Raw genomic sequence first — 12,389 nt, 5'->3', positions numbered from 1 at the left:
CTAACAAAATGAAATTCAACACAGAGAAATGTAAGGTACTGCACTTAGGGCAGAAAAATGAAATGCACAGATATAGGATGGGGGACACCTGGCTGAATGAAACTACATGTGAAAGGGATCTGGGAGTCCAAGTAGACCACAAGTTGAACATGAGTCAACAGTGTGATGCGGCAGCTAAAAAGGCCAATGCGATTTTACGCTGCATCAATAAAAGTATAGTGTCTAGAACAAGAGAAGTAATAGTGTCACTGTATTCTACTTTGGTCGGGCCCCACCTGGAATACTGTGTCCAGTTCTGGGCACCACAATTCAAAAAGGACATTGAGAAACTGGAGCGTGTCCAGAGGAGGGCGACTAAAATGGTGAAAGGTCTGGAAACCTTGCCCTATGAGGAACGACTCAGAGAGCTGGGGATCTTTAGCCTGGAGAAGAGAAGGTTAAAAGGTGATATGATAGCCCTGTTTAAATATTTGAAAGGATGTCATATTGAGGAGGGAGCAAGCTTGTTTTCTGCTGCTCCAGAGAACAGGACCCGGAACAATGGATGCAAGCTACAGGAAAAGAGATTCCACCTCAACATTAGGAAGAACTTCCTGACATTAAGGGCTGTTTGACAGTGGAACACACTCCCTCGGAGTGTGGTGGAGTCTCCTTCCTTGGAGGTCTTTAAGCAGAGGCTTGATGGCCATTTGCTGGGGATGCTTTGATTTGGATTTTCTGCATGGCAGGGGGTTGGACTGGATGGCCCGTGCGGTCTCTTCCAACTCTATGATTCTATGATTCTATGAAGTTCCTCCTAATGTTGAGCTGGAATTTCATTTCCTGGAGCTTGCATCCATTGTTCCGTATCCTGTTCTCTGGAGCAGCAGAAAAGAAGCTTGCTCCCTCCTCAATAAGATATCCCTTCAAATATTTAAACAGGGCTATCATATCACCTCTTAATCTTGTTTTCTCTAGGCTAAACATCCCCAGCTCCCTAAGTTGTTCCTCATAGGGCATGGTTTCCAGACCCTTCACCATTTTAGTCGCCCTCCTTTGGACATGCTCCAGTTTCTCAACATCCTTTTTAATTTGTGGTGCCCACAACTGGACACAATATTCTAGGTAGGGCCTGACAAAAGCAGAATACAGTGGCACTATTACTTCTCTTGATCTAGACACTATACTTTTAGTATAGGTGCTGCAAAATGCCTTTGCATACTGATTTCCAGACTAACATGACTATGCCTTTGAATTCTATGAGTCCTGGATCTGTACAAGAGAGTAGAGTGTGACCACAACACATCTCTGTGTGAGGTCCACATGATTCATTTACCATTCATACACTGTCCTTTCCTAAGAGAGCTATTCAAAGACTTAGCTGTCATGTGCTTAACATTTAACATCTCTTTTCCTTTAACATACTCCACTCTGTGTAAGGTTACATGCAGAGCTGGGAAATGTATTTTTGGACTACAACTCACAGAAGCACCCAGCTGGGAACTATGGGTATTGTAGCTTAAAAAAGCAACTTTTGCCCATTCTGGCTCCTTGTTTTTTATTATTCCTCTTTTGCAAGTTTTCCTACTACTGCCCTCACAAAGGCACACTGTATTCTACCTTTGCAGTATCATTCTTAATTGGTATGGCTGAGGCATAGCAAAATGACCATAAACATCATATCATCAAACCACCATGTATCCTGGCCATCTGGCACAGACATTCTCTAGGGGTTGAGGTTTTCTGAGATGTTTTACAGCCCTGCTGTACTTCCTGACTGATGCTCTCCCTTTTGTTGTTCTGCTGTACCCCCCCCACCCACCCACCCACCCACCCACCCACCCACCACACAGAACCCATAGTTTGGGGGTAGCTGTCCTTCCTTGATCTGTTCAAAAATACTGGAGGCAGGTGATAATCCTTCCACAGGAATCCTAACCAATCAATTTATACAAATGAGATTTAAATATCTTTCATGACTTTGGCCTTGGCTGTACAGCTGTTGCCAACCAGGGCCCTCGTGCCATTTAAAAGGATGCTGTAGTTTCAAACAAGGAGGATTCAACCCACCTCCTCCCCTGATGCCAAGATATTCATACAATTAAGGCAGCTGTGAAGCAGGCTCAAGACTGTTGGCTCACTCCCACATGGGCTCCGTGGACAGCAGACCACATAAATTGTACAAGGGCTCTTTGTTCCACACACTAGGATCAGCACAGAGGATTACTAAGCCACATGCTCTCCTTTGAGGCTAGCTGTACTAAAAGGTTTTTTTCCTCTCCTTGACACAATTCAGCCTACCTCCCAGCTACAGCAGCAGGATGACAGTGTTACTCCATCCTACCCCAAGATGATTTCAGTGAAAAGCAATCCCATTTTCTGATCCACAACTATAGTGTCCTAGTATAATAGGGGCTTCATTTATACTCTGTTGGTCTAGAAATGGTAAAATTTGTGACAAAGGCTTTTTTTTTTTTTTTTTTTTTTTTTTTTTTTGGAAAAAGGGGAAAAAAAGGAAAAGCTTGGAAACATTGTTGTCTTGATGTAAACATCCCAGAATCCCCAGCTAACATGGTCACTGACCATGTGTACTAAGTATGTCTCACTGAGATGTAATTAAGAACCAGTAATTGTATTGGCATATTGTTTATTTATATTTCTCTTGCATTAAGATTAAAATATTTTGTTATAAATATACTTATTGTTTCTATCAATGTTACCTGGTTGCTAATTACATCTTAATCAGCTAGTTCAGGGTGCTCCTGTGTTAGTTTATACTAACTGTGGATGGCATCCTGTTCAATATTTATGACGTCTTTAACTAGACTTACAACCTTGGAAATTTTGTGGCACAATTGCCATGATCACAAATGCTCCCTAAAAGTCACCATAAAAGCCTGTAGGGTCCTGTTGCAACTGTTCATCACACAGTGGCTTGCTTGCAAGAAAGGGCTAGACACATCACCCTTCAGAGCTCCACCCACCAGCACCACAGATTTCCTTCAGACAGTATGGTTGCCTAGCTTTTGAGGTGGGTTTTCGCAGGTTGGCTCAGGAGACGGATCATAACTACATCTCTAGTACAGTATCTCAGCCAAGATCATTTGTCTGTTACATTTATATCCCATCTTTCCTCCAATAAGACAAGCTGGCATTCATCCACACTTTAGCCGCCAGGGGTCAGCAACCTCCGGCCCGCAGGCCGGATGCGGCCCGCGAAGGCCTGGCTACCGGCCCCCGGTTGCTGTTGCCGCCGCCGCCGCCGCCGCCGCCCGTCGCAGCTTTTCGCCGCTCTGGGCGCCGCCATTTTGGGGGGCAAAATGGCGGCGCCCATAGCGGCCTCTGCGGCTATGGGCGCCGCCATTTTTTCGCCCAAAATGGCAGCGAAGTCTCGCACGACCTTGGGGGAGGTCCCGCGAGACTTCGCCGCCATTTTGCCGCCCAAAATGGCGGCGCCCAGAGCAGCCGCCACGGCACCGGCGGCGGGCCTCTAGGAGGCCCGCTGCCGTCTCTGGGACCCTCCAGGAGGGATCCCAGGGCGGCAGGGGGCCTCTGGGAGGCCCGCTGCCGTCCCTGGGGCCCTCCAGGCGGGCTCCCAGGGCAGCAGGGGGCCTCTGCGGGGCCCGCTGCCGTCTCTGGGGCCCGGCAGGAGGGCTCCCAGGGCGGCAGGGGCCTCTGCGGGGCCCGATGCCATCCCTGGGGCCCTGCAGGAGGGTGCCCAGGGCGGCAGGGGGCCTCTGGGAGGCTCGCTGCTGTCCCTGGGGCCCTACAGGAGGGCTCCCAGGGCGGCAGGGGGCCTCTGCGGGGCCCACTGCCGTCTCTGGGGCCCTGCAGGAGGGCTCCCAGGGTGGCAGGGGGCCTCTGGGAGGCCCGCTGCCGTCTCTGCCGCCCTCCAGGCGGGCTCCCAGGGCAGCAGGGGGCCTCTGCGGGGCCCACCTCCGTCTCTGGGGCCCTGCAGGAGGGCTCCCAGGGCAGCAGGGGGTCTCTGCGGGGCCCGCTGCCGTCTCCGGGGCCTTCCAGGAGGGCTCCCAGGGCAGCAGGCGGCCTCTGGGGGGCCCGGTGCCATCGCTGGGGCCCTCCAGGAGGGCTCCGAGGGCAGCAGGGGCCTCTGGGAGGCCCATTGCCGTCTCTGGGGCCCTCCAGGGGGTCCTCCAGCGCTGGCAGGCCCCCCCCAGCTTTTTTGCCGGTCTCTGACGGGGCCTGGGGCCCCGTCAGGGGCCAGCAAAAATGGGGAGGCCTGGCCACCGGCGGGTGGAAGCTCTGCCCCCGGCATGCGGCCCCGCCCCTGGAGGGTGGAAGCTCCACCCCCAGCACACCGCCCCGCCCCAGAGGGTGGAAGCTCCACCCCCGGCACGTGGCCCCGCCCCGGAGGGTGGAAGCTCCACCCCTGGCACGTGGCCCCGCCCTGGAGGGTCGAAGTTCCACCCCCCCCGGCTTCGGCCCCCCAGTCGCCTGAGGGACAGCAACCCGGCCCCCAGCTCAAAAAGGTTGCCTACCCCTGCTTTAGCCTCACAAAAACTGTGTAAGATAGGTCAGGTTGAGAGAGAGCAATTCACCCAAGATTGCTCAAGGAAATTCATGGCTCAATGGGGACTTGAATCTAGAACTTCCCTATCCAGCCCACTTAATAACTACACCCCCTACAATTACACAGTTACAATATACATCACAATAATTTTGAGAGACGTTATTAGTATGGTTTGCAGAAGACTATATAGAGAATATCATGGATAAGCATGGATTCCAACTTCACCCAGCTAACTTCAGGTGAATAGCTTTCATGGCCACTGTACTTTTATTGGTGAGGATGCAAACAAATTTAACTCCTATTCAAAAACATAAAGCTTAACAAAAATTGCAAATATCTTCATAAATAATATGAAAGGAGCATCAAAATTTAAAATTCAAATATGGAAGAAAGCAAACCTGACAAGTTCTTCCATATAGGCTAATAGGTACTTACCTCTTAAAGGTTCAGGTTTGAATCTTTGTGTATTTCAGCTTTGCTTTACTGCTGAATTATGGTTGCTACTACTCTTGCTTTTGATAAAATTATTACTTTCCATGCCTGCTTTCTAAGGAATTCTGGGTTTTGTTTGGTGAGGCACTCATAATCAAAAGTTTCAAAATCCTGACATCTGCAATAATACAGAAAATGGATATGGTATCCTGGGAAAGGCCATACAAAAGGGATACACAAGGCAAGACCTTTCTCAAAATAAAGGAATTTCTGCTAGCTAGAGTTTATTAACTCTTGACTTTTATAAACAACCATTTCTATTGCCCCATCTTAGCCAATTTTTAGGGCTTAAAACATCAGTGTACAATAGATCAATGAAAATTCCTACCTCTAATCGCAAGATATTATATAACAAGCCTGCAGCATATGCGGGCTCGCCATACACGGACTCAAGGTCACATGAACAGCGAGCCCAAGCCCTCTTAATGCTCACACACCCACAGGAGCATGCTGCCATTAAAATGAATGGGACTTGAGGTCCCTCAGTATTTCCCTTATGCTGGGTGGGGTGGGGGTGTCCAGAACAGATCCTCCATGTAAAACAAAGGTCCACTGTATATAGCCAGGAGGAATCTAGACATATCATTTACAAGAGATTTGCTTAAACAGTAGCTAAGGTGTTGAACCTCACAATGAATCTATTTTCTGCAATAATGCAATGGTTCATGTTTTACCCAAGGATTTATACTTGCATACCTCAATAGCACTATAGTATGTGCAAAACGCTATCAGGCTCATGCCATTGTGCAAAACTCCAGATCATTTCAACCTAATTAAAGTATGTTCACTTACAACACTCAAAGCTTTCATTTTTAAATAACAATAAAACATGTTTCTAGCCCTCACGTCTATTCACAAAAGCTTGAGAAATAATGGGAACAGCAATTCTATTCTCTTCTACTGCTATTAAGCCATTCTAGTGCCTTTAAATTACTTAAGACACTCTTTAAAAAAAAGAACTTAAAGCCTTCCCCCCGCCCCCCCCCCAACAATTGGCCAGAACTTCAGGATTGAAAAAGTGAGGCAAAAATTCTCACTTTTATTTCCGTTTGTGCCCTTTGGTGGAAAAACACTCAATCAGTCTCTTTGAAGTTACTATTTGAAGTCCTCAGTAGCATCAGTGTGGAGCCTGTTTCTAAATGCTCTTTTTGGGGGAAAGGATTTAACTGTATCTTCTGCAATTGCTTGTGTTGGTCTCCAACTGATAGCTGTAGTGTAGACAAGATGAGAGAAACTAGACACAAAATATTTATGGTTGGCTTCCATCCTGACCTTATCATGCTCCTTCTGTTCTGATGGTTTAACACTTTCCTAAAGAGTAACTGTTTCTCTGCAGCATTAGCCATCTAAACCTTTTTATTTGTAAATCATCATCTCACAGGACTATACATGGTGTTCATATACCAGCCAAAGGACTGGCAAAGCAATTGTGAAATAAATCAGCACAGAAATCAAACTAAGAGCAAGGCAAAGGATGCCAGCGATGCCTCTAATATGTCACCATATGGGAGACCTGGCATCTTGCTTCAGCTTGGGACAGGTTTATGGTTTGACACAAGAACTGAACTTTAGAAATCATCCTTGACCTTGACTTGAGGAAACAGAAAAAGCTTTTTCAGGATAAAATATTAATGACAACATTGAAATGAAACAAGCTGCAAAATCTGTCCTGTGTTGTGGGTTTTACAAAGAATGTGCATGAAAATATACATTTAATTCTCATCAACAACTTTCTTTTGTAAGTGTTCATGATACCTCTGTACTTGTAAATAGCTGTGTGTGCATGCCTTCAAGTTGTCTGTTGACTTATGGCAACCCTATAAATTTCACAGGGGTTTCCTAGGCAAGGAATACTCAGTGGTAGTTTTTCCAGCTCCTTCCATGAAATACAGACTACAGCACCTGGTATTAACTGGCAGTCTCTCATCCAACTCTTAACCAGGGTTGATCCCGGTTAGTTTCCAAGATCAGACAGAATCTGGTGCATTTAGAGTATCTTGGCTCTGTAAATTAGTACAAACCATAAACTTGATTAACTATGGTGATAAACAACACATATAAGACAAAGGTCACTGGAAAAGGGGGGGATTGAAAAAGAAACTGGAAGACAAGTATAAAGAGGCATAAACTTAAATGCCTAACTTTTAGGCCAGGAATAGGCAAATTGCAGCCCTCTAGATATGGTTGGACTGCAACTCCCAGCATTCCTCACCATTGGCTATGCTGGCTAGGGCTACTGGGGGTTCCATCCCAGAAATATCTGGAGGATATCACTTTGCCCAAATGTTTTAGACAGTAACTGAGAGTATAATATTAACTGCACAAAAAATGCACCCAGTTTTTCATTGCCTGTCAGCTGCCTTGGATTGTGTACAAGGGGAAAGGCAAGATAAATAAAATAAAATTGTTTCTTCTTGTTCTGTCTGGCACTTGGAATCCTGCTCAGCAAATAGTTTTACTTTGACAGTTGTTACCCTATTTGTATGGGGCCTGTAGAGCCTCTATTAGCAGTTAAAACCTATCTTAATTAGTTTGGGGAAGTACTCAACTTGGCCTTGTGAGAGGAGGTAACATAGGCAGGAATGAAGCACCAGTTATACCAGTCCTCACTATGGAGACCCCAGGCATGAATACATAGCTGTATTAAGAAAAATAGAAAGTAGCATACAAATGAAGATAACCCAATCAAATGTCCAACACACAGAGGTAACCAAACACAGAAAAGTAAAAAGGAATATCAGGCTGAGGGTTGGATAAGGCATGAGGTACCTGTCATGAAGACAAACGGACACAGTAAGCCAGGAAGTATGAGGACTAAAGTCGCAAGGCTTGAGTGTGCAGGTTTTGGCAGAGGACGGGAACAAAGAGCTCAGACAGAAGCCTGGGGATGACAGTCGCCAGGCTTGTGGGAAGGCCAATTGCCACAACTGTAGCAAAAAGGTATCATTTCGGGGGTAATATTTATATCCTTGATCCATGAAAATTCCACAGAAAACTGAACGTTTGGTTGCCCTACAATGGTACCTGGGAAAGGTTTCGAAAATGTGGAGTTTGTCCTGATGTTCAGGAGATGAGAGGGATTGATTGTCACTGGTGATGCTTCATAGATTTTATGACATCTAGACAAGACCTGGAGACCCCAGTAATAGATGGCAGGAAGGGGATTTTAGTAATACACAAGAGATGAAAGGGGGATTCTGCTTTTGTTTGATCTGGTGGAACTCATCTTTTTGGCTTTCACTGTCTGTCTGAAATACAGAGTGAGGGGTGGGTATGGCGATGCTCTTTCTCGTAAGCTTCTCCATCCCATACCTTTCCTCATTGCTGTAGCTATGTGCCACTCATTCTACCTACTCTGGTGCAAGGATGCCATCACAAACCATATCTGCTGATGCTACTGCCTTAATATTGCCCATCTGGATTGATAAATGTATCAGGGAATGTCCGGATACTTACACAGCATGTGTAAAAGGAAATAGAGCAGCAGTGGGAAATCTTTGGCCCTATGGATGGTTTGGCCTACAACTCCTATAATCTGTCATAAATGGCTATGGTGGGCCAGGGATTCTGAGAGCTGAAGTCAGAAACACTTGGAAGGCCAGAGTATCAATACTCTGAGAAATAAGTGTGGTGGGCCTGGATCCCAATATGCCAATCCCTCAGGAAATGCCAACAAGTCCTATTGCCAAAGCTTCTGTTCCCTCTATACTGCTTTATTTTCTCTAAAGGAACAAATTTAACCCTTTAAGTGGCCAGATTGGGTACAGAGTCTGCCAGATGCAGATCCTTCACCCAAGGCTTCATCAGTAATATGGCTACCTAACCATTTATTTCTCTGTACATAGATCATGTAATTTCAGAAGGAACCTGGCAGTCAGCCCAGACAAGTCTGTTCAACAGTGTCAGGCATTCCAAAATTGATTTTTGGTCCCAACTGTTCTTTTCCTGAAACAACATAAGTTCTTACATCTGAGTAAGGACCCTGCAGTCCTTTAAATCCCAGGACAGAACTAAACAGAATTCTTTACCTTCATGGAGCCAGAGAAGGGACTGTGCTAAACTGAGTTTGGCAGCAGCTTGCTCTTTGCATATCTCCTATCAGCACCTGCAGTAAACAATATATTGCATCTGAAGCCCTCTCCAGTTTTATAAATATGCAAAGCTCCCAATGGCAGTGTGAAGAATTGGGGGGGGGGGGGAGCCCAGAGGGATTATTGATGCTCCTGCAGCAAGGGCAGGAAAGCTTTAATTTTTTAATGGATGGCCAAGGCTAGCCATCAAAATGGGGGGATTTATATGCAATCTGGAGCAGGAGAGGCTGCCGGCCCAGAGGATGTAAAGATGACAAATTCTTTCCTTTGACAAAAGGCTGCATTTCATTTCCAGACTTCCCTCAAGAGGGAAAAGCCAGGCAGCTCTAAGCTCACAATAGGCTAAACAGCAATCACCAAGAACTGGGATGAATGCCACTTCAAGAATCCCAATTTGCACAGGGTCAGCCAGAGGTCAAAATGTTAATTCATGTGTTTAGGATCAGAGCTCATGATACTCCTCAAGCTTTCCCCCCTCTGCACTCTATCTTGGCTGATGAGGAAATAGGGCTTGGAAGCAGAGGAAAGTGGATAGATTCGTTCAGCTAAAATTAGCTTGCCCCACCCTCACTCACAGCCTTCCTTAAGTTATTTGTGACATCCAGCGTTACACCTGTATGTTTGGGATGGGGAACCTCAGGCCTTGGGAACAAACCTCTGACTCTCCTGAGGTCCCTATCTAGTCCTGTAGGGTTCTCCATATGCCCATGCCTCTCAGCCATGCTACCACTGCTTGATAGCGTTCCAGGGTTTGTATGGTTGAAATACCTCTCCTAAGGCTTAGTTAAAGGCAGCAAGACTTTATGCTAAATATATACTATTATATTTGGTTCCATGCTTTTCCCTTGGTCCTGCTCACCATTTCAGTGCAATCCACAAGAATGTCCCTAAAACTGAATGTAGCCTTTAGGCAGAAGGAAACATGAGTGAAAGGCACATCTTCCCTACCTTTGCTATACATTCCCGTGTTGCTGATATCCAAAGCATTTCCCTTCAGATGGTTGGAATTACAATTAGGTTATAGCCTGAACAAATCCCTGCTGAGCCATAAAACCCACTGGTTACCTTGGGCAAGTCACACTCTCTCAGCCTCAGAGGATGGCAATGGCAAACCCCCTCTGAGGAAATTTGCCAAGAAAACTGCAAGGTAAGTTCACCCTATAGTCACCACAGGTACACAACAGTAACAACAAGGTGGTCCACAACCAGCAGCACCATCACCATGCTAGGGTACATTCAACCCATTTTCCTCCATGCCCCCATTGCAACAAGAGAATCAAGATAAACTCCACTTGCTTAATCTGGAATTCCCTGCCTAGTTAAATCACTGGATTCAAATAAGTTTTACATCATATGAAACCTCTTCCTTCCTTTCTCTTAATTTCAAAGTTGGCTTTAAAGACTGGGTATTGTCAGCCATCCAACATTTCTTTCTCAGGGAGTTTACTTCATGTTTCTCCTGGGGACAATCAGGCGGCCACAGTCAGACAAAATGCAGGCTACATTCTATGGTTCTACCCGCTCCGTTTTTTGTTTTTTGATAGAACAACCCTATCAAGTTTCAAATTTAAAGAGATCTAGGCTCATGAAGCTCTCCAGTGGCTTCTTAATGAATAGAGCAAGGTGTAAGGCTAGAAAATGGGGTGATGTAGGGGAGCAAGACCGCCAGACAAGGCTTTAATCTATGACCTTATACTAAAGGCACATGTGCGATGCAGAAGGCTATAGTAGAAGCAGCCTAACAACTGGGATTGAAAAATCTTTTCTTTATTAGAGTGCCTTTTCTAGCCGCTCCACCTTCTAAGCAGTTTTTCCTTCATTTCTGATATGTTGATCATTCTTCTCCTTCTTGGTCTCTTTCTCCTATGTTGCCCTTTCCTTTCCCTCTGCCTCCACTTTTCTTCTTCTTCTTCTTTTTGTTGTTGTGTGCCTTTAGACTTTCTGACATGGCAACTCAAAGGTCATATCACAGGGTTTTCTTGGCAAGATTCTTTCACAGTGGGCTTGCTGTGGGCTGAGAGAGTGTAACTTGCCCAAGATCACCCAGTGAGTTTCCATGACCAAGTGGAGATTCAAACTCTGGTCTCCAGAGTCATAGTCCAATGTTCAAATCACTACACCATACTGGTCTCTATGGGCCCATACAGACAGGGCAAAATAAAGCTACTTCAGATCACTTTGGAGGTATGCTGTTTAAATGATGCATGAATCCTAAGAGTCTGGAAGCCTCACCAAAGCCACACTCCAGTCCTTAGGGCTGGAGCGTGGCTTTGGCATGCCATCCAGACTCTTAGGATGCATGCATCATTTAAACAGCATATCTCCAAAGTGACTCAAAGCAGCTTTATTTTGGCCTGTCTGTACAGGGGCTCCTTAAAGATTTCTCCCAGTTATCTCCCCCAACCTCCCACTGCAGCCACTACTCATCCTATTCTTCAAGTCAGCCACTGAGTAGGTGGTGAAATATGAGATTATTGGAGGAGATAGCCAAAACTTATTTCAGATCTCACTGAAGATCTGAAACTGAGTATGCAGCAGCACCTTCTGAGTACCAGCAGTCAGTCACAGAAATGTATTGGATGAGATTAAGAAGCAGGCTCTTAAGAACACATTTAAGCTTGGAACATTGGGTATGAAAACATATCTGAGAATGGTAAATGTCAGAAACTGGGAAATTAATTCACCACTACAAATAGCAATAATTGGAATTATTTAATTAGTTGTGTTATCAATGATTAATTCACTATTTAAAACATTACTGTTGGGATAGACCATGGGGTTTAAAGAGTGGTTGTCTCTGTTGGCCTTAGAAGGACCACATTTTGTTACTGACTCCTTGAATATGGCACTTTCTGTGTCCTTTTAAAGTTGTGTTCCTTCAGCCTATAATAATTCCTGACATGGACTACAAAATCCATAAACTATTGTTGCCTCATAACAAAGACAGAAGAGGCAGCATGGCATAACAGTTGAAATGCTGGACTATGACTCTGGAGACCAGGGTTTGAAACACCACCCGGCCATAGAAAGCCATTCTGGCATTGTCCAAGGCACACACTCTCAGTCTCAGAAACACTCCAAATACCTTCCTTACATACAAGCCCATGAAGAAATCTGATGTTCTGAAAGGACATTGCTTGAGAACCTTGATTTCTTGTTGAGCAGGCAAATCACTCTACCCCATCACTGTTTTATCACCTGGGCCGGGGGGACCTTGAAACAGTAGTACATGCTCTGGTAACCTCTCGATTGGACTTCTGCAATGCGCTCTACATGGGGCAACCCTTGTACCATACTCG

At 45.6% G+C, this 12,389-nt stretch overlaps 1 protein-coding gene across 1 annotated transcript in view; it reads right to left on the bottom strand.

Annotated features, from left to right (window-relative positions):
- LOC149310684 (polypeptide N-acetylgalactosaminyltransferase 14-like) overlaps positions 1–12,389 on the bottom strand; it is a 332,296-nt gene that overhangs the window by 210,057 nt on the left and 109,850 nt on the right. The gene's annotated exons all lie outside the window — the stretch shown is intronic.

This window comes from Sceloporus occidentalis, unplaced genomic scaffold (assembly GCF_023333645.1).
Source record: "Sceloporus occidentalis isolate IW3139 unplaced genomic scaffold, rSceOcc1.0.p SCAF_6, whole genome shotgun sequence".
In the NCBI taxonomy this organism is placed as follows: Eukaryota; Metazoa; Chordata; class Lepidosauria; order Squamata; family Phrynosomatidae; genus Sceloporus; species Sceloporus occidentalis.
This window is presented reverse-complemented; position numbering and strand designations above follow the sequence as displayed.